We start from the raw sequence: 22,239 nt of genomic DNA on the forward strand, positions 1-22,239 counted from the left end.
CGGTGGAAGGAGGCGTTCCAGTTTTGCCAGCAAGCTCCGGTTAATGATCCTCCCTCCAGGGGATTGGTAAGAGTAAGAGGACGAAAGGCTATTTATATACCTGGGGGAACAGTTAAATTTGTGGCAGCAACCTGTGCCGAAAAGCTGGGTGGGGCTTTAGGGGAAGTTGTATTTGAGCCCACCAGTGCCGCTCGGCAGCTTCCAAGTAGTTTGTTGCCCCTTCCGGCTTTCCTCAGAGTAACCAAGGGGACTGTGTATGTTCCCATTTTGAATGTCAACAAAACTATGGCCACTCTTTATCCGCGCTGTCCAGTGGGTATAGTGACACAGGCCCAAGTAGTAAGTCTGCCTCCCGGGGTGACAGAGAAGGTGGGGCCGGTAGATCAGCCCCTTGGGGAGGGGAGTACCTTGGGTGGGGTAACCCTTTCTGTGAATGCCCATATGGGTGCTTACCATTCAGTGTTGGAGCAAATTCAGGGACTTGACCTGTCAGTATTGCCCTCAGTAGAGCAGGAACGTGTTAGGGGTGTGTTGAGGCAATATGCTGGAGTGTTTTCGTCATCGGAGGGTGACTTGGGATGTACTACGCTCCTGTCACATGATATTCCCCTTATGGATGATAAGCCGGTCAGACAAAGGTTTAGACGTATCCCCCCGTCGGATTATGAGGCTGTGAGGGCTCATATTCATCAATTGTTAGATAGTCAAGTTATTCGGGAAAGTTGCAGCCCCTTTGCCTCTCCCATTGTGCTGGTGAAAAAGAAGGATGGCCGCTTGAGGATGTGTGTGGATTATCGGCAGTTGAACAGCAAAACCCGTAGGGATGCATTTCCCCTGCCTCGCATCGAGGAGACATTAGACTCTCTATCCGGGGCTCAGTGGTTTTCCACTATTGACTTGTCGAGTGGATACCATCAAATCCCTGTAACCGAGAGTGATCGTCCGAAGACAGCTTTTTGTACCCCCTTTGGGCTATTCGAGTTTAATAGAATGCCCTTTGGGTTGTGTAATGCGCCTAGTACATTCCAGCGATTGATGGAACGGATTTTTGGGGATCAGAATGGGCAGTCTTTATGGTTGTACTTGGATGATATTATCATCTTTTCCTCTGATGCAGGTGAACATCTGAAGCGTCTGGAGTTGGTGTTGGGACGACTACAGAGGGAGGGAGTGAAGGCTAATCTGGAGAAGTGTTGCTTTTTTGGGAAGGAGGTGCGCTACCTTGGCCATCGAATCTCCCGGGATGGCGTCTCTACCGACCCGGAGAAGGTGTCTGCAGTAGCAAATTGGCCTAGGCCGAGGAACATCCAGGAATTGCGGTCTTTCCTGGGTTTCGCCAGTTATTATCGCCGCTTTGTAGAGGGATTTGCCAGACTGGCGGGCCCCCTACATCGCCTGGTAGCAGAACAAGGGGGGGGTAGGGGTCGTAGGGGCCAGAAATTGAGGTTGGCGGAGGTGTGGCCAGACGGATGCGAGGAGAGCTTCCAGCAGCTGAAGGTACGACTGATTAATGCTCCGACTCTGGCTTTTGCAAACTTTTCTCTGCCTTTCATTTTGGAGGTGGATGCTAGTCATCATGGACTAGGGGCTGTGCTTTCACAGGAGCAGGAGGGAAAGGTGCGTCCTGTGGCCTATGCTAGCCGGAGCCTCAATCCAGCTGAGAGGAAGTACAGTTCTATGAAGCTGGAATTTTTGGGGTTGAAGTGGGCAATGACCGACAAATTCCGGGAATATTTATGGGGCCAGCAGTGTGTAGTGTGGACCGATAATAATCCTTTAAGCCATCTGAGCACTGCCAAGTTGGGGGCCACTGAACAGAGGTGGGTGGCTGAGCTGGCAGCGTTTAATTTTTCGGTTCGCTATAGGCCTGGCAGGACGAATAGAAATGCTGATGCGCTGTCGCGGCAACAACTAGAGCTTAATTCTGAGAGTTTGGTATCCCTGTTCCCGGAAGGTGTGTTGCCATCCCCTCTACAGGAGGCCATTTCGGGAAGGGTGCCACCGGTGACGCAATCAGCTATGACAGTGCTCCCGCAGCGTTCCTCGGTTGAGTTGAGGAAGCTTCAGGAGATGGATCCTACCATTAGTGCTGTTCTTCCTTTTTGGGAGGCAGGACGTAAGCCGAGTCAAGCAGAACGAGAGGGTTTGTTGCCTGCCGCACGACTGTTGTTGCGGGAGTGGGACCGCCTCACAGTGGCAGATGGTCTCCTGCACCGTAGGGTCTTTAGGCCGGATGGGGGAGAGGGGTGGTTGCAATTCCTACTCCCGGCATCTTTAATGAGAGAGGTGTTGTACCAGTTGCATGATGCCCAGGGACATCAGGGCAACGAGCGGACAGCGGCTTTGGTCCGCCAGAGGTGTTTTTGGCCAGGGATGGCCAAGGACATTAGGGAATGGTGTGAGCAGTGTGAGCGTTGTATGCTCGCTAAGTCTTCTCAGACACAGGGACGAGCGCCGATGGGCCATTTGCTAGCAAATAGGCCAAATGAAGTGTTAGCCATAGACTTCTCATTTTTGGAGCCCTCTAGGGATGGGTTGGAACAAGTGTTGGTATTAACTGATGTATTTTCCAAGTTCACGCAGGTTATACCCACTCGGGACCAGCGAGCTTCTACGGTGGCTGGTGTTCTCCTCAGGGAATGGTTCTATCGTTTTGGAGTTCCAGCAAGGCTCCATTCTGATCAGGGTCGGTGTTTTGAGAGTGCGATTGTTCATCAGTTGTGTGATCTGTATAACATCCAGAAGACTCGCACTACCCCTTATCATCCACAAGGGAATGGTCAGTGCGAGCGCTTCAATCGCACAATGCATAACTTATTACGCACCCTGTCGACAGAACAGAAGAGCCACTGGCCACAGTATCTTCCACAGTTGGTGTTTAGTTATAACACGACCCTACATCAGACTACTGGTGAGTCTCCACACTTCCTGATGTTTGGTCAGGAACCTCAGTTACCTGTGGATTTTCTCTTGGGTCGGAGGTCGGACCCGTGGAGGGGTATGATGTGTGAGTGGGTGCAAGAACATCAGAGGCGCCTGGAGGTGGCATTTAGTAGCGTCCAGGGGAAGTTGAAACGTGCAGCCGACCATCGGAAAGCAAGGCATGATTCAAGGGCCCTGTGTGCACCTTTGGAGGTGGGTCAATTGGTGCATTTGCGTAACCATTCAGTGCGGGGCCGGAATAAAATCCAGGATGTTTGGTCCCCAGTGGTGTACCAAGTGTTGCGAGCGCCTGCGCCTGGGGGAGTAGTGTATACTGTGGCACCCCTTCAGGATTTGGAACAAGTACAGCAGGTACACCGGATCATGATGAAGTGTGTTCTGCAGAGCAGGCATCCGCCCCCGGGGCCCAGGGAGGAACCCAGGGGACCGGGGCTTGGGGATCCTTGCCGGCTAGACATGGCCGATTATGATGAAGGGTCAGTTTCGGGGGTGATCGTGACGGTGCCAGGGGTGTCTGAGGGGGAGTCGACAAGGGCATTGCCTAGGCCCTGTTCCACTGGGGTACAGGAAGTTGACCTTGGGGTTGAGGACCCTAGCTCGGTTGCAGGAGGAGGTGGTTGGCCCCTGGATAGTCCATCTGCCAGGGTTGAGGCTGGAGCCCTGCGCCGGAGCACTCGGGTAACGGCGGGGCAACATTCTAATCCACATCGCCTTCCAGCTTCTGTGGTGACCACTAGCATTGGGGCTGTAACCTCGGGGGCACTGGGTTTGGCGGGGGAACCCTCGGAGGGGAGTCTTGGGGCTTCTAGGGATTGACTTGTCTGTCTCCCGAGGTGGTTACGGGAGTGGGAACGACGGGACGTCGATTCAAATGGAGGGGGTAGAATGTAACCAGTGATCGCTAGGGATGACGTCATCCGCGGATCCCGTATCCGCCGGTATGTATGAGACGCTGATTAAGTAAATGGGGGCGGTTCATGATGGCGTCTTAATTGGGATCAGCGTGGATAAAAGCGGTGGGAAGCTGCTAGTGGGGGAGGTTCGATTGCTGCCGCGATACTTCTGCGAGCGACGGAAATGGTGGTGAGCGGTTGGTTCCGTGTCCCGGGCTGCGGCATAAGGCTGGGTTCGGGGTGACAAGTGTGTCCGGGTCCATGCTGATGCTCAGGAGCTGGTCACTGCTGTTTTGCCTGTTTTTGATTTCGTTTTGTAAGATTATGTGCGTTGTACCGGCATTGTTGTGAATAAGGGGGGCGTGGTTATCGGGGCTAACTGGGTGCTGGCTGGTATAGTAGGAGGTCTGGAGGGTAGTTTAGTCTCTTCCCCATTTACAGCGGAGAGCCAGTGAATGTGGTGCTGGAGTTTGGGGGTTGGAGGTTGTATTCTTGCACTGCATGGAGTGAATGTGGGGTGAGTGAGAAGTATTAACTCCAGGATGTGGTTTGCTGTGATTTTGATATTAACTCCCACTTGGATGTGTGTGCCCTTGGGGGGTATGTGTGTGGTGTCTCCCCTTCCTTCTTTTTCTTCTTCCAGGTAAGCACCTTCCCTGGCTGGCTAAGGGGTTAAGGCGTGATTATAGTATTGGACCACCAGCACCTGAGTTTTGCTCTCAACCCCGTTTGTGTGTTTTAGTGGTGTCATAGGCTGGTAATTGTTTACTGACTGGGAGGGTTCAGTTTTAAATTATTGTTAATAAATTGTTTTAATTCTGGGATATGCGTCTCTGTGTGTTCATGCAAAGGGAAGTCGTGGGGTTAATTTGAAGTCCTGAGGGGCAGGGCCTCTGGTGGCGTAGTCGGGGTTACGTAACCTTGCAGCCCAAGGTTACAATCTGGCGTAGTCGGCAGGATTCTGCATCTTCTTACCAGAGACAAGTATTCCAGTTTTTGGTTTGTTATTAGTGGATTGATTTGAGATTGGTAGGCAAAACAGCAGTGGCCCATCGAGGGACATTACCTGTACCAGCTGGGGCTGGAATTGTGTTACATCCTGCAGTGTGGGGAGGAGCCATGTCTGAAGAGGTTCAAGGACTTAAGGACTTGGTGCAACAGCTGCAGGCCGAGAATGAACATCTTCGGCGGGAGCATACCACCGTACAGCCAAGCACCAGCGGGTCATCGGCGAGGACTGACGGGCAGTTGGTTAACACTGGGATGGAACGGTTGTATATTCCCAGGGAGCGGAGGTGCCCGGTGTTTCGGGGAACTTTTGGGATTGGGGTGGATGAATGGTTGGAGGAGGTAAAGGCTAGTGTGAGGGCCCGACATCTGAATGGATTGGAGGAAGCTTATTTTATGTATGATCATCTAGATGGGGAGGCTAAGGCTGAAATTCGGTATCGGAGTAGGGCTGAAAGGGAGGACCCTGCTGTGATCGCTGCCATTTTGAAGGACTTGTATGGTTGTGCTAAGTCCTATGTTGAGTTACAGGAGGGTTTCTTTTCACGTAAACAACATGAGGGGGAATCATTGCAGGAATATTCTCATGCTCTTTGTTCATTGATGGATAAAGTGTTACAACGTGCTCCGGATTCTGTCCCTAATTCAGATATGTTGTTGCGTGATCAGTTTGTGGAGTATGTGTATGATCCAGCTCTGCGTAGGGAGTTGAAGCGTTTTGTCCGCCAGGCCCCCCAGTTGTCCATGCTTGATGTTCGGGCCGAAGCCATCCGATGGGAGCGGGAGGGGAGGCCCAGTGAATGTGGGAGGGGTAGGAGTCATTCTGTGCCCTCACTGTGTGCTATGCATTACACTCGACCCCCACCTAAGGTTGAGTCTTTACCCCCTGCACCTACTGGTGTAGAGTTAGCAGAGCTAAAGAGAATGTTGCTAAAACACCAGGAGCAATTGAATTTCCTGACCAAAAGTGTTTCGGCCCTATCAGGTTCGCAGCAGCCGAGGGGCCCGAGTCGCTCCGGTACTGTTATTTGTCGTAGGTGTCAGCAGCCGGGCCACTATGCACGGGAGTGTGATAATGAACGGGTTGAGTTGTCAGGTTTCCGGGTTTCTGCTGGCCAGGCCGGTGTTGCGTCCCAGCTTCCGGAAAACTAGGCCCCTCCAATGTGCTGAGCCACTCATTGGAAGGGGGCAACATTGGCTCCTGTCGGCCTACCCCGGTAAGTCAGGCCATCTCCTCATTGGTAGGCCAGTGCCCTACAGTAACTGTCAAAGTAGGGGGGGTAGGGGTGAAGTGTTTGTTAGATACAGGGTCAATGGTGTCAACACTACCGGAGAGTCTCTTCCGGGAGCATATGCAGGGCCAATTGAAGGAGTGTAATTGGTTGCATTTACAGGCGGCAAATGGTCTTGAAATACCTTATGTGGGCTATGTTGAGTTGGCAGTTGAGGTTTTGGGTAAACATCTACCAAAGAGGGGCTGGTTGGTGGTTAGGGATCCTCCTGGGTCAGGTGGCTCTAGTACACCAGGGGTGCTGGGGATGAATGTGATCAGGGAATGTTATACTGAATTATTTGTCCAGCATGGTTCAGCCCTCTTTGATGGTTCCACCATTGGCCTAGAGGCTCAACGGTGGAAGGAGGCGTTCCAGTTTTGCCAGCAAGCTCCGGTTAATGATCCTCCCTCCAGGGGATTGGTAAGAGTAAGAGGACGAAAGGCTATTTATATACCTGGGGGAACAGTTAAATTTGTGGCAGCAACCTGTGCCGAAAAGCTGGGTGGGGCTTTAGGGGAAGTTGTATTTGAGCCCACCAGTGCCGCTCGGCAGCTTCCAAGTAGTTTGTTGCCCCTTCCGGCTTTCCTCAGAGTAACCAAGGGGACTGTGTATGTTCCCATTTTGAATGTCAACAAAACTATGGCCACTCTTTATCCGCGCTGTCCAGTGGGTATAGTGACACAGGCCCAAGTAGTAAGTCTGCCTCCCGGGGTGACAGAGAAGGTGGGGCCGGTAGATCAGCCCCTTGGGGAGGGGAGTACCTTGGGTGGGGTAACCCTTTCTGTGAATGCCCATATGGGTGCTTACCATTCAGTGTTGGAGCAAATTCAGGGACTTGACCTGTCAGTATTGCCCTCAGTAGAGCAGGAACGTGTTAGGGGTGTGTTGAGGCAATATGCTGGAGTGTTTTCGTCATCGGAGGGTGACTTGGGATGTACTACGCTCCTGTCACATGATATTCCCCTTATGGATGATAAGCCGGTCAGACAAAGGTTTAGACGTATCCCCCCGTCGGATTATGAGGCTGTGAGGGCTCATATTCATCAATTGTTAGATAGTCAAGTTATTCGGGAAAGTTGCAGCCCCTTTGCCTCTCCCATTGTGCTGGTGAAAAAGAAGGATGGCCGCTTGAGGATGTGTGTGGATTATCGGCAGTTGAACAGCAAAACCCGTAGGGATGCATTTCCCCTGCCTCGCATCGAGGAGACATTAGACTCTCTATCCGGGGCTCAGTGGTTTTCCACTATTGACTTGTCGAGTGGATACCATCAAATCCCTGTAACCGAGAGTGATCGTCCGAAGACAGCTTTTTGTACCCCCTTTGGGCTATTCGAGTTTAATAGAATGCCCTTTGGGTTGTGTAATGCGCCTAGTACATTCCAGCGATTGATGGAACGGATTTTTGGGGATCAGAATGGGCAGTCTTTATGGTTGTACTTGGATGATATTATCATCTTTTCCTCTGATGCAGGTGAACATCTGAAGCGTCTGGAGTTGGTGTTGGGACGACTACAGAGGGAGGGAGTGAAGGCTAATCTGGAGAAGTGTTGCTTTTTTGGGAAGGAGGTGCGCTACCTTGGCCATCGAATCTCCCGGGATGGCGTCTCTACCGACCCGGAGAAGGTGTCTGCAGTAGCAAATTGGCCTAGGCCGAGGAACATCCAGGAATTGCGGTCTTTCCTGGGTTTCGCCAGTTATTATCGCCGCTTTGTAGAGGGATTTGCCAGACTGGCGGGCCCCCTACATCGCCTGGTAGCAGAACAAGGGGGGGGTAGGGGTCGTAGGGGCCAGAAATTGAGGTTGGCGGAGGTGTGGCCAGACGGATGCGAGGAGAGCTTCCAGCAGCTGAAGGTACGACTGATTAATGCTCCGACTCTGGCTTTTGCAAACTTTTCTCTGCCTTTCATTTTGGAGGTGGATGCTAGTCATCATGGACTAGGGGCTGTGCTTTCACAGGAGCAGGAGGGAAAGGTGCGTCCTGTGGCCTATGCTAGCCGGAGCCTCAATCCAGCTGAGAGGAAGTACAGTTCTATGAAGCTGGAATTTTTGGGGTTGAAGTGGGCAATGACCGACAAATTCCGGGAATATTTATGGGGCCAGCAGTGTGTAGTGTGGACCGATAATAATCCTTTAAGCCATCTGAGCACTGCCAAGTTGGGGGCCACTGAACAGAGGTGGGTGGCTGAGCTGGCAGCGTTTAATTTTTCGGTTCGCTATAGGCCTGGCAGGACGAATAGAAATGCTGATGCGCTGTCGCGGCAACAACTAGAGCTTAATTCTGAGAGTTTGGTATCCCTGTTCCCGGAAGGTGTGTTGCCATCCCCTCTACAGGAGGCCATTTCGGGAAGGGTGCCACCGGTGACGCAATCAGCTATGACAGTGCTCCCGCAGCGTTCCTCGGTTGAGTTGAGGAAGCTTCAGGAGATGGATCCTACCATTAGTGCTGTTCTTCCTTTTTGGGAGGCAGGACGTAAGCCGAGTCAAGCAGAACGAGAGGGTTTGTTGCCTGCCGCACGACTGTTGTTGCGGGAGTGGGACCGCCTCACAGTGGCAGATGGTCTCCTGCACCGTAGGGTCTTTAGGCCGGATGGGGGAGAGGGGTGGTTGCAATTCCTACTCCCGGCATCTTTAATGAGAGAGGTGTTGTACCAGTTGCATGATGCCCAGGGACATCAGGGCAACGAGCGGACAGCGGCTTTGGTCCGCCAGAGGTGTTTTTGGCCAGGGATGGCCAAGGACATTAGGGAATGGTGTGAGCAGTGTGAGCGTTGTATGCTCGCTAAGTCTTCTCAGACACAGGGACGAGCGCCGATGGGCCATTTGCTAGCAAATAGGCCAAATGAAGTGTTAGCCATAGACTTCTCATTTTTGGAGCCCTCTAGGGATGGGTTGGAACAAGTGTTGGTATTAACTGATGTATTTTCCAAGTTCACGCAGGTTATACCCACTCGGGACCAGCGAGCTTCTACGGTGGCTGGTGTTCTCCTCAGGGAATGGTTCTATCGTTTTGGAGTTCCAGCAAGGCTCCATTCTGATCAGGGTCGGTGTTTTGAGAGTGCGATTGTTCATCAGTTGTGTGATCTGTATAACATCCAGAAGACTCGCACTACCCCTTATCATCCACAAGGGAATGGTCAGTGCGAGCGCTTCAATCGCACAATGCATAACTTATTACGCACCCTGTCGACAGAACAGAAGAGCCACTGGCCACAGTATCTTCCACAGTTGGTGTTTAGTTATAACACGACCCTACATCAGACTACTGGTGAGTCTCCACACTTCCTGATGTTTGGTCAGGAACCTCAGTTACCTGTGGATTTTCTCTTGGGTCGGAGGTCAGACCCGTGGAGGGGTATGATGTGTGAGTGGGTGCAAGAACATCAGAGGCGCCTGGAGGTGGCATTTAGTAGCGTCCAGGGGAAGTTGAAACGTGCAGCCGACCATCGGAAAGCAAGGCATGATTCAAGGGCCCTGTGTGCACCTTTGGAGGTGGGTCAATTGGTGCATTTGCGTAACCATTCAGTGCGGGGCCGGAATAAAATCCAGGATGTTTGGTCCCCAGTGGTGTACCAAGTGTTGCGAGCGCCTGCGCCTGGGGGAGTAGTGTATACTGTGGCACCCCTTCAGGATTTGGAACAAGTACAGCAGGTACACCGGATCATGATGAAGTGTGTTCTGCAGAGCAGGCATCCGCCCCCGGGGCCCAGGGAGGAACCCAGGGGACCGGGGCTTGGGGATCCTTGCCGGCTAGACATGGCCGATTATGATGAAGGGTCAGTTTCGGGGGTGATCGTGACGGTGCCAGGGGTGTCTGAGGGGGAGTCGACAAGGGCATTGCCTAGGCCCTGTTCCACTGGGGTACAGGAAGTTGACCTTGGGGTTGAGGACCCTAGCTCGGTTGCAGGAGGAGGTGGTTGGCCCCTGGATAGTCCATCTGCCAGGGTTGAGGCTGGAGCCCTGCGCCGGAGCACTCGGGTAACGGCGGGGCAACATTCTAATCCACATCGCCTTCCAGCTTCTGTGGTGACCACTAGCATTGGGGCTGTAACCTTGGGGGCACTGGGTTTGGCGGGGGAACCCTCGGAGGGGAGTCTTGGGGCTTCTAGGGATTGACTTGTCTGTCTCCCGAGGTGGTTACGGGAGTGGGAACGACGGGACGTCGATTCAAATGGAGGGGGTAGAATGTAACCGGTGATCGCTAGGGATGACGTCATCCGCGGATCCCGTATCCGCCGGTATGTATGAGACGCTGATTAAGTAAATGGGGGCGGTTCATGATGGCGTCTTAATTGGGATCAGCGTGGATAAAAGCGGTGGGAAGCTGCTAGGGGGGGAGGTTCAATTGCTGCCGCGATACTTCTGCGAGCGACGGAAATGGTGGTGAGCGGTTGGTTCCGTGTCCCGGCTGCGGCATAAGGTAATGAGTAATAGGGGTTGGATAGGGTGGCTGAGTGCATTTCTGTTCTCTTCCGGGTATGTAAGGGCTGTTGATCTTCTTCCTAGGCTGGGTTCGGGGTGACAAGTGTGTCCGGGTCCATGCTGATGCTCAGGAGCTGGTCACTGCTGTTTTGCCTGTTTTTGATTTCGTTTTGTAAGATTATGTGCGTTGTACCGGCATTGTTGTGAATAAGGGGGGCGTGGTTATCGGGGCTAACTGGGTGCTGGCTGGTATAGTAGGAGGTCTGGAGGGTAGTTTAGTCTCTTCCCCATTTACAGCGGAGAGCCAGTGAATGTGGTGCTGGAGTTTGGGGGTTGGAGGTTGTATTCTTGCACTGCATGGAGTGAATGTGGGGTGAGTGAGAAGTATTAACTCCAGGATGTGGTTTGCTGTGATTTTGATATTAACTCCCACTTGGATGTGTGTGCCCTTGGGGGGTATGTGTGTGGTGTCTCCCCTTCCTTCTTTTTCTTCTTCCAGGTAAGCACCTTCCCTGGCTGGCTAAGGGGTTAAGGCGTGATTATAGTATTGGACCACCAGCACCTGAGTTTTGCTCTCAACCCCGTTTTTGTGTTTTAGTGGTGTCATACGCTGGTAATTGTTTACTGACTGGGAGGGTTCAGTTTTAAATTATTGTTAATAAATTGTTTTAATTCTGGGATATGCGTCTCTGTGTGTTCATGCAAAGGGAAGTCGTGGGGTTAATTTGAAGTCCTGAGGGGCAGGGCCTCTGGTGGCGTAGTCGGGGTTACGTAACCTTGCAGCCCAAGGTTACAGTAGTTTGTACGAGGCTCACTTTGGGCTCGTCTCAGGGACTCTGCCGATGCAGCCCGGTATCTACCTTGTGAACGTGTCAGGGACTATGCCTGGTGCCTAGGAACATAGTGTGTACATAGTGTGTACATAGTGTGTACCTTTCATCAGCTTGTGTTGACCTTAGAGGTTACATCGGCCCGTAACTAAGCGTGTGCGAACTCCAGAGGTGTGGTTCTGGTATCCACCGTAACTAAACTTCGGCAGTCGAGTTTAGGACCCGGATAAAGGGGATTTAACCCAGAGGCTGCAAGATAGTATTTACCACTTTAGTCCTAATCAGGACAGAAATTCAATCTGCAAAGTTTATAAAGAAGTTGGCAAATCAGACAGTCATAAAGTAACCAAAACAGCATTTATTAAACATACTACAGCTTCAGATTGACAGTCACAACTGGCTTAGTGACATCAAGTTGGCACCGACAGGAGAACAGGCATTATCATGGGGTGCCCTGTATCAGTCATCCTCTTTGCCCTGGACATGAACATGGTAGCAAAAGCTGCAGAGGTGGAGTGCAGAGGCCCATCAACCAAGTCCAGCGTGCGACAGCCCCCCATCAGGACCGATATGGATGACATCACAGTCACCACATCCTCTGTACCAGGGAGCAGATGGAAACTCCACGGGCTGGAGAGACTCATTGAGTGGGCAAGGATGAGCTTTAAACCTGCTAAGTCAAGCTCACTTGTTTTGAAGAGAGGCAGAGTTTCAGACAAGTTCCATTTTCCCCCAGATGGCACCAAGATTTCATCTATCAAGGAGAAGCCAGTCAAACATTCTGACCACAGCCATCAGAGATGTGGCAGCCATCCAGACATTCATCAAGGAGCTAGAGACCTGGCTCAGCAAAGTGGATGAGTTTAGTCTGCCTGGGAAATGCAAGTCCTGTGTATATCAGTATGTCTGATACAATCCTCTGCAGGGATTAACCGGTTTGACCATTAACCACGGTGTGAAACGGTGTTAATCCACCGTTAAGACTTCCCCAACACCGGCAAAAAAAAATTAATAAATCCACCATAACCAAAGACATATAATAACGTGACCCACATGGACGAAAACAATACAAAGCGAAGCAAACACAAAACACCCCAAGAGGATCATGGCAGAAGGAGAACGAGAGACAACCAACAGCGGGACTCCTCTATATCCAGCTAGGAAGCGCTGGAAGTCTCCTGTGTGGGAACATTTTGGATACCCAATGATGCTAAAGGAGAAATCCAGGACGATGGGTCCCCCATTTGCAGAGCTTGCAGGAAAAAAGCTGCGGCCAAAGGATCCAACACCTCCACCTTGTTGCAGCATCTCTGAGATCATCATGCGGACATATACGTGCAATTGAAGGTAGGCTAATACAAAACAACCGAGTCAAATTACATTAGTGACTGAAGTTATTTCAAAGTAATATTAGAACCATCCGGTGAATGAGGGTTCATTTAGCCGTGTAGTGTTGTAGGCTACTGATTGAGGTTCGTTTCCTATTTGTCTATAACAAGCGTTATGTTTTCTTCTCTGTCAGTCTCATAAAAAGGAATTTCAAACGTAGCCTGTTTGCATACGTCCTTGTCCTCGGTAGTTAATAGCGCAGTGGTTATGAAAGAAAAAAAGTAAAACGTAGCTCCCATAAAACGTTTGTTTGCAGATACCATTTTACACTGTGGAAAAGCCTGGATTTCTCCATCTGAAAGAAGGCAGTGCCACAATACAAAGTGCCAAGCAGAACCTACTTTTCCACAAACAAAATCTCAACAATGTATCACCATACAGGAGGAAATTTGGAGGAACAGCTGGCAGAAGGTGTGTGGTTTGGTGCTACGACAGACCTATGGACAAGCAATAATGGTGGTGGAGAACCCTTCATGAGCTTCACAGTCTAATTCACACTCTCTCTCTGCTGATTGGAAGCTTAAGTGTCACTGTCTAGAAACAATGTTTTTTCCCAGAGGACCATACAGCGGAGCACGTTTTATTTTTCTAACTATGCAGTATCTTAAAAAAGCAGCATTTTTAACTTCATTTTTAAGTTAAACAGTGCAATTTATGTTCAAGTCATCAGGTAGGTCTGATGAGATGCAAACTGAAATATAAAAAATGTGTAGTTCATCAAAGGAGATGGATGTGTTTACAGAGTGTCACGACTGACGCGGTGCGGAGCGGTGCGAGGCGGGGCACCAGGCATGGGGAACAGGACTGGGGTAAAACGAAGGGTTTTAATAGGAAACGGCGCAAGACAGACATATAGACTTCCATTACTGGACTGGGGAAACTATACCTAACGCGGACTAAATACATTGCACTAATGACAGTAATAGGAAACAGCTGGTGAACACGGAGAATCCACACGGTGTTAACGAGGGGGCGTGGCACACAGCAGGATCGGATGATCGGGGCATGACACAGAGTTCACTTGAATTTAAATACAAATTCTCTGTTCCATGAGTGTGTAAAAATACAGCTCTGTTTGCTCAGAGATTACTTGATTTTTTTTTACTTCTTTTTTGACTGTGGTGCATTCAAAAGGTAGCAAAAACCTCAGATTTTTTCAGCCTTACAGATGGTCACAGAGATTACTTTTACAAATTAATCTTTCTAACTATGCAGTATCTCTGAAAAGCAGCAATAAACAGCTTCTGAATTTCAAAACCTTTATAGAATGTGTTTGTGTGATTTATATATGTTAATACAGTTGTGAAATCAATTCACGTAAAATAACCGTGTTAATCGTGCAACTGTGATTATTCCTCAGACTATAATCGTACCACCGAAATTTCTAATCGTTGCAACCCTAACCCTGATAGAACTGATTGTGTCCTGGGAAGATCTTTCTGAGAGGAAGCTGACCAAGCACCAGCGGCTTCTGAAGGATTGCCGGAGACAGGGGCGGTGAGCACACTGCCCTCTAGTGGAAGTCGGCCTCAGAGGCTTCACCGGAAGCCTCTCTACAGAATCTACACCCTGCTGGGCATGAGCGGGCTGCTCAGAAGGGCAGGCATCAGGACTGCAGTGCAGGCACAAGCCGCACAGCCCCCCTCCCCCTGCGCCTGCTCTCTCTCTGTCGGGTTCAGGAGTCCTTTTTGATATGTAGACTCTCCAGACTCTTTTAAAGGAGAACGACACCTAAGGGTTTAAGCACCAAATTTGCGATGCAGTTTTTGAAAGGTTATGACGTGCAATTTTCAAATCTCAGCTGCCATCCATCACAATCTCTCAGGGCTGTCCAGCAAACAGCTGCTCCATCACATTCTGGAAAACTTTACTGACTATACAAATGTCACATGGCATTCCGAGGAACCTGTAGCGGCCATAGGGAGAAATTCATCCATCCATCCATCAATCCATCACAGTAACTGCTTAATCCCAACTGGGGTCACAGGAATCTATCCTGGGAACAACAGGCACAGGCAGGAACCAACCCTAGGCAGGTACCAACACACCACAGGGCACACACACTCACCTAATTACAGGGCCAATTTAGACTTGCCAATCAATCTGCCCTGCACGGTCTAGGACCATTGGAGGAAACCGGAGCCTCGGCAGAAACCCATGTGAACACGGGGAGAGCGTGCGAAATCCACACAGAAAGGACCCGGGACCCTCTTGCTGTGAGGCGGCAGCGCTAACCACTGTACCACCATGCCGCCCTCAAAGGGAGAAATGAAAGTGGTTATCTTGGATGACGCTTCATCCAGGGGAATTTACCAAAATCCACATTCAGCATCTAAAATGCGGAACACTTTAGCGCCGGGAATGTCTGTGATGTTTTGGTCAATAAATTTCAGTGGGGGGTAGTGGTGCAATGGTTCACTGTTGATCCGTGATCTGAACCGACGGATCTCCACGGTTCGTTACCCTCGTGATCCGAAGATTCGAACAAAAAAAAAAAAAAGTTCCACTGTATGGTGCATGTGATCAGTCTGTAAAGCTATGTGGTGCGTTCGATTATTTCTCTCCAAGTTAGAACTCGGATGAAAACGTCAATTTCCGAGTTCCGAGAGATTAACAAATGCATCATATTAGTCCTGGCCAGCGGTAGTGGTCCAAGTGGAGGAGCAGAGCAGCTCGAGAAACCTCCAGCATCACTTAAATCTCATGTGTGGGAGCATTTTGGTTTCCCCGTTAAATATATTGATGGGAAAAAGATGGTGAAAAAAAAACACCACAGTTTGTTAACAGTGTGGCACGAGGAAGCCGTATGAGACTGGCGACACGTCGGGCTCCGCCGCTCATCTGAAATGACAACACCCTGGTGTGACAGGAGCTAAGACGAAGGCTGCGCAACAACACTAGTCCTGCCATTTTACCACGAGCGCTGATAGGATTCAGTTCCGTTTTCTCAGAGCTACAGTAGTTGTGGTTTTGGGCTGAGGCCAGACTGAGAAGATAAGATGGAGATGCAGTTGTCATTGCAGCTGTCATTGCTGCCAAAAGGGTTTCTGTTAAGTATTAAAGAATATTTCCGTGAATATGAGATGTCAGATTTTCATTTTTAATATATTTTCAAAAATATCTACAAAAATTTTGACTTCATTTTGCCAACATGTGTTACTGAGTATAGAGTGAGGGGTAAAATGACAACTATATCCATTCAAAATTCTATCCACAGCACAGTAAAGTGTGTAAAAAGCAAAGGGGTCTGAATGCTTTCTGAATCCACTGTATGTCATATTTGTATCCACTGAATGTCGGAACAGTTATGAACTCAGGGGAAAACTCCGTTCCGTATTCCTGCGTATCCTCCATTAATTCTATATATTAGAATTCTATATATAACACCTTCGAGGGCGTTATCTCTTGCTTCTCAGCGTGAGACACACAAGATGTGGCGAGTGAGCGTGTGAACTGGTTGAAATGTCAATGCGTGACTCTTGAGAGCCCTGTTTACGTATGATAATGATTTAAGTGTCACTGCGGTTTAATACGCACAAATGCAATGCAGAATGTGCGTTATGACAGAATTAGGTGGCGGTGGAGCTTGTCCCCTTTCTGTTATTGTTATTTGCAATTAATTCACATAATATCTCAGAAAATTCTATGCAAGTGACCATTTCTGCTCAGACCACTTCCGCGTTTGATGTGAAACTGATAAAAAGTGGAAGTATTTTAAAGCTGGAGTCTCCAGAAACACGAACAAGATTCTGGAGAAACATAAAGACATTTTTCCTCGGAAGGTAAGAATATACAGTAGTGAACAGATATAACTTATAATAAAACACGCGTGTGTAACACACTTACACTGAGTGGTGGCACCAGTGATTTAATGTTACTGTGGGGGAGCTAGATTACTTAGCGGGGGTGCCATACACTGAGTGTTACTCAGACCGGTCCTGGGGGACACGAGAATGCTTGTGTTTGTAATTTCTTTTTTAAATGCCCTTTTCTCGAGATAATATAATTATGAAACTGCTAAATAATCTCATTATCTAAAGAAAATGAGATTTGTTATCTCGAGATAAGTAAGCTACGTGCTTTAAAAGGACTTGCAGCTTATATACAGTTAATTTTACATTGAGGTCTAAGAGTTGCTCTGTAAATGGAACAGTATCAAGCATAACACACGTTGCTAGTGGAATTACCCACAAGGATTCGGACAATATCTTTAGATTTGAGCGTGGATGTGAATGTTTGTTTATACTGAATGTCAGCCAGTGTTTTTAATCATCATATCTATTACGCCACAGCATGGCACAAACAGGAAAAAGATGGTGATGATTCACTGGCGGCTCTGAGATAATAAAAGGATTTCTTGAAAGAACTGAAAACTGGGGAAATCCACAAACTGAGCAACAAAGGAAGTAGGACTAGGAACTTAAAGTGAATTGCATCTTCTTTGGGGAAGATGGTGGCGCAGGAGGTATTGCTATCGTTCAGCAACTGGAGGGTTGCAGGTCGAGCCCTGGTTCCTCCTGACCCCATCAAAGTGTTCTTGAGCAGGACACTGAACCCCAAATTGCTCCTGGTGAGCAGGTTGGCACCTTGCATGACAGCCTCCGCTACCGGTGTGTGTATGAGTGTGTGGATGGGTGAATGTGAGGCATGAAATGTAAAGCGCTTTGAGTACTCGTAGGAGTAGAAAAGCGCTATATTAATGCAGTCCATTTACCATTTACATGACACAATGACTGACTGTGGAAAGGCATGCATTTAAATACACAAATAATGAGGACTAACAAAAGGAAGGTGTGACTCATGAATGAAAATTAACCAATGAGCACAGTGCAGGGAAATAGGCAGCAGGTGGAGAAATTTTAACAATTAAGGACAGACACTAGGGGAAGTTTAACAAATACCAAAACTAGGGAACATTACCGACATACCAGGAAATAAACACTGAATACTGACACACAACTGAGGGCAAGCACTAGGAACACAAACAGAACAGAATTGAACCGGGAACAAACAGGACAAACAAAACTAAAGTACTAGGGGAAAACAAAACAGAAACCCAGTAAACACAATAGGTGAGTCAAGCCCATGACTGCAGAGTTACACCTGCTGCATTGGTGCCACGTGCTCGACCCACTGAGCTATGCAGTGGCTTGGGGAGCAAGGAAAACACACTAAGGACTAGTATGAAGACAGAGGGAACAGGATGGCTAGCGACACCTGCTGGCCAAAATGCCAAACACACAGAACAGGGATGGACGGGCACCAACCCTGACACATATCACCCTCACTCATTCTGTAAGGTGATATGATTTGGCATTTTCCCAGTACCCTGGTGAAAATTATAGACAGGACATGACACGCTCCTCGCGGTAAAATACTACACAGGTACCACACTTAATATCTTAACGCTGAATGCACGGATGCGCAGATTAAGTGATAGTTACATATATGAACAGCGCTGCGCATGATGGCTCGAGGCATCACTACATGTTTCTGTGGCGTGATTTCTTGTAAGAGAATCCTATCAACTCTGACTCTTCAGTTTAGCAGTTTTCTTTTGTATAATTTTCCCGGTAAGGTTAGGAGTCACTTTGGGAAATGGGGAATGCTTTCTTTATCATTTTATTTCATGCTGTTTTTTTGTTAAGTGAACATTTTTAGTATCAACATATTTAAAGTAGGTTTTATCAGAGGGAAGCGTAAACTGAGGTGACTACATCCATCCATCCATTTTCCAAACCGCTTATCCTACTGGGTCGCGGGGGGTCTGGAGCCTATCCCGGAAGCAATGGGCACGAGGCAGGGAGCAACTCAGGATGGGGGGCCAGCCCATCACAAGGCACACTCACACACCATTCACACACACACGCACTCCTACGGGCAATTTAGTAAGTCCAATAAGCTTCAGCATATTTTTGGACTGTGGGGGGGAAACCGGAGTACCCGGAGGAAACTCCACGACGACATGGGGAGAACATGCAAACTCCACACACATGTAACCCAGGTGGAGACTCGAACCCGGGTCCCAGAGGTGTGAGGCAACAGTGCTAACCACTGCACCACCATGCCACCTAATTTTGGACTCTTCTTCCCTAAATTCTTCGGTAGTGTTCTGCCTTTCTCCAGTCTGTCTGGACCGAGAGAGAGACATGCACACTTTGCAGTCAATAGTTAAAAAAGGTGCAAAACAAGATTTATGTTTTGTTTTACTTGAGGATAATTACTCTTATTAAAAGTGCACATGTGTATGTAATCCTGGCCACTCATAAATGTGTATTTCCTTCCATTCCTGAGAGGAAAATTGAGTAATCATTATATGTTGCTGTTCTATATTTTTAGTTTTTGATTAATGTAATATTGTGTGATTTTCATTTGTATCCATAGACTAAATCCTGCAAAGCAGTTTGTCATTATTTTTCTTAAGTGCTAATTTTGTTTTCCTCGCTTCCCCTTTGCGGAAAAGTGGGATATGTATTTCCCGCCTGAAACGGACGGAAGATTGATCGTATTATGTCATGAAAGGATTGAAAAGAAACTAAGGGGCTTCTTACACTCGGGGTATTGAAAGAGAACTGCTACATTTATCCTTGTAATTATTCAGAGAAAATGATCTCATTATCTAGAGAAAACAAGATAATTATTGGCATTTTTAACGGCGGTAAAAAAATAACTGAAAGAATGGCCACTCTCGACTTTCTTAGGGGGACCTCCAGACAGTCAAAATTTTTCTCCCTCTGAGGTCCTAGTCAGTCACAAACACCAAATACCTGGTACAGGTATGATTGGGAGCTGGCAGGGAGCAAAACAGTGGACGGGTCTCCCCCTTGGATCATTTTGCCGATTAGGGAGGGGAATTGCCTAACTGGCATAGAGTGTCTGATTTCCTCAAACAAATTTCTCGGCAGGTAGGGGCATTTAGACCTATATTTTAACTATGTGGTTGCAAGCCTGACTGCAAGATGTATAGAAGCACAAGCAATGACAAGATATGTAGGATTGTCACAGAGTTCTGTGCTTCATGGACTCGGAAATGGGGTTTATGTGGCAATCGGAAATGTGCATCTGCTGGTCAGTTTGCAACTCCTGGACATAGGCCACCCTCAGGGGCAGCAGACGTCCCTCCGCCCAGAGAAGGAGCCACCGTGTCAGGGCCAGGAACCGCCTGGACCTCATGCTCCCTTGGCGACTCCACAGAGGTGTTGCAGCACATCCCTCCCCATCAGCACAGACTCGAAGTGCTGAAGTGTGAGCAAAACAGGCATCAGTTCCAGCCGATTCATGTGCTGTCCTGCATACATCAGTGATTCCAGACCCCTCCCCTCCATCCTGAAAGTGACACATCCATTGTCACCACTTCCCTTCACGCTGGCGGGGGTCCCAAGGGCACTTCCAGCCGCCGGAGACCTTGGTGATGCCATGGCAGCAGTGTCCTGATGCAGCTGTGAAAAATCTGGACAGGGGTGTTCCTGTATGGTACTGGAGACAACCGCATGCGCCTCATCCATCATTGGTAGAGACTCAGATAGAAGAAGTTGGGCAAGTAATGTTGCGGCAGCCAGCTACCCCACCAGGCGGAGTCAGGCAGATAAGGCAAGTGGCAGCCCCTGCGGAATCAAGCCAGAGTTGTCCTGAGCACAAGCTACCTAGCTGGAGTAAGAGAGCCCAGCATCCGCTTGGAGTCCAGGCCCATGCCAATAAACTCTACCATATGGGAGGGATAAAGGGAGCTCTTCTCCCAGTTGACGATATAAAGTAGAGCTGTCACACACGTGAGAGGATTTAAATTAATTATGTTTCCAACATACATTTAGTATCGTGTGCGCATGCGAAAGCAAGTCATGCGTACGCGAAAAACGTGCACACCCAACAGTGCCGGCGTCAAGGTGGGGCATTCGAAGGCATTGCCCCCCCTAGCTAGTCGCCGCGCCCCCCCCCCCCCCCCCCCCCCCACACACACACACACGTTCCAGCACCCACCACCACAGGCTCCAAAATATTCATTTTTATATCTGATTATTTTTCAGATATTAAACGTGTAAACATTCACAAAATTAATAAAGAGCGGTTTCAAATATTTCCTGTCATATTATAAATTCACTTGAAAGAATGTAGGCTAGTTGGTGCTGATTGGTTGTTGCTTTGGTGCAGCATTTGACTTTCGTGCGGAAAATATGATAAAATAGAATTTTCAACGGCCAGCGGTCACGTGACATTAGGGTAGCGATTCATTCAACTGAGCCGCGTCTTTTCATAAGAGTGTGTAATTCAAGAGAACGATTCATTCAACAGTAATGGATATTTGTGACTGAAAATTAACTGCATTGATTTTGTTTGTTGAAAATCTATTATTTGTAGTTGAAAATATATTATTACATTATACATTTGTAAACGCATTATGCACGTCATTTTCACTTTCACCAGAAAGCGTGGCGGCACTACTGTACTAAACCTGTCATGCCCTGCTCGTCGGCTCCTCCTGTGTGCCACGCCCCCTGCCTACCCACGTGTTTTCTCCCGATTGTACCCAGCTGTATCTAGTTCATTTGCTCAGTCCTGTGTATATCAGTCCGTGTCTTACCCGAGTCCAGTGTCCGTCATTGATGTCTGTTGCCGTCCTGTGTTCCCTGCCCCGGATTGCTCCTAATAAACCCCGTTTTCCCGTATCCTGCTTGCCTGCCTGCTCCTTGCTCGCTCTGCCCGCTTCGCCCGACCGTATCCCGTGACAGAATGACGGACCTCAAAAAGAAGCGGAGAGGGAGGAGGAGAGTCCCGCAGGAGACGATCCGTCTCGGCGCCTGCTCGCTCTCCAGGCTTTGGCTCCCGACAGGGGACGAGAGGGAAGTACCCGCCCTACCTCCAGCCCGGAGGCTGACCACACGCGACCCCGATCCCGTGTGGAAGTACTGGTTCTCCAGTGAGGACGAGGACGAGGAGCCCTTCCTCTACCCTTACCCGGAGCCGGAGGCCTTTCTTCCGCCGTCCGTTTTTACGGACGTCGCGCCGCCTCCCGCCACCGCTAGGCGCCAGCGAAGGAGAAGGAAACCGGCGATCGCCGGTACAGAGGACCTCCCTCCGTTGCTGCCGGCGGACCCCGCTCCCGTGCGGCCGCCGCTGCCGGCGGACCCCGCTCCCGTGCGGCCGCCGCTGCCGGCGGACCCCGCTCCCGTGCGGCCGCCATTGCCGGCGGACCCCGCTCCCGTGCAGCCGCCATTGCCGCCGCCTGCGCAGCCGCCTTCGCTGCCGCCGCCGCCTGCGCAGCCGCCTTCGCTGCCTGCTGCAGCTCCCGGGCAGGCGCCCCCCCACTGCAGCAACCTGCAGCTCCCGGGCAGGCGCCCCCACTGCAGCCACCTGCAGCTCCCGGGCAGGCGCCCCCACTGCAGCAACCTGCAGCTCCCGGGCAGGCGCCCCCACTGCAGCAACCTGCAGCTCCCGGGCAGGCGCCCCCACTGCAGCAACCTGCAGCTCCCGGGCAGGCGCCCCCAC

The 22,239-nt window shown here is 49.7% G+C and overlaps 2 protein-coding genes and 1 long non-coding RNA gene across 3 annotated transcripts in view; 2 read left to right on the plus strand and 1 right to left on the minus strand.

The window, feature by feature from the left end:
• The window catches only part of LOC125724024 (NACHT, LRR and PYD domains-containing protein 12-like), a 593,671-nt gene that overhangs the window by 362,376 nt on the left and 209,056 nt on the right, over positions 1-22,239 (plus strand). The gene's annotated exons all lie outside the window — the stretch shown is intronic.
• LOC125724087 (uncharacterized) overlaps positions 1-22,239 on the minus strand; it is a 198,776-nt gene that overhangs the window by 160,146 nt on the left and 16,391 nt on the right. The window lies entirely within an intron of this gene.
• LOC125724029 (NLR family CARD domain-containing protein 3-like) overlaps positions 16,488-22,239 on the plus strand; it is an 89,129-nt gene continuing 83,377 nt past the window's right edge. Inside the window, exon 1 of the mRNA XM_049000883.1 lies at positions 16,488-16,538. The gene's annotated coding sequence lies outside the window, so the exon portion shown is untranslated. The remainder of the gene's footprint in view (positions 16,539-22,239) is intronic.

Source organism: Brienomyrus brachyistius, unplaced genomic scaffold (assembly GCF_023856365.1).
Source record: "Brienomyrus brachyistius isolate T26 unplaced genomic scaffold, BBRACH_0.4 scaffold54, whole genome shotgun sequence".
NCBI lineage: Eukaryota > Metazoa > Chordata > Actinopteri > Osteoglossiformes > Mormyridae > Brienomyrus > Brienomyrus brachyistius.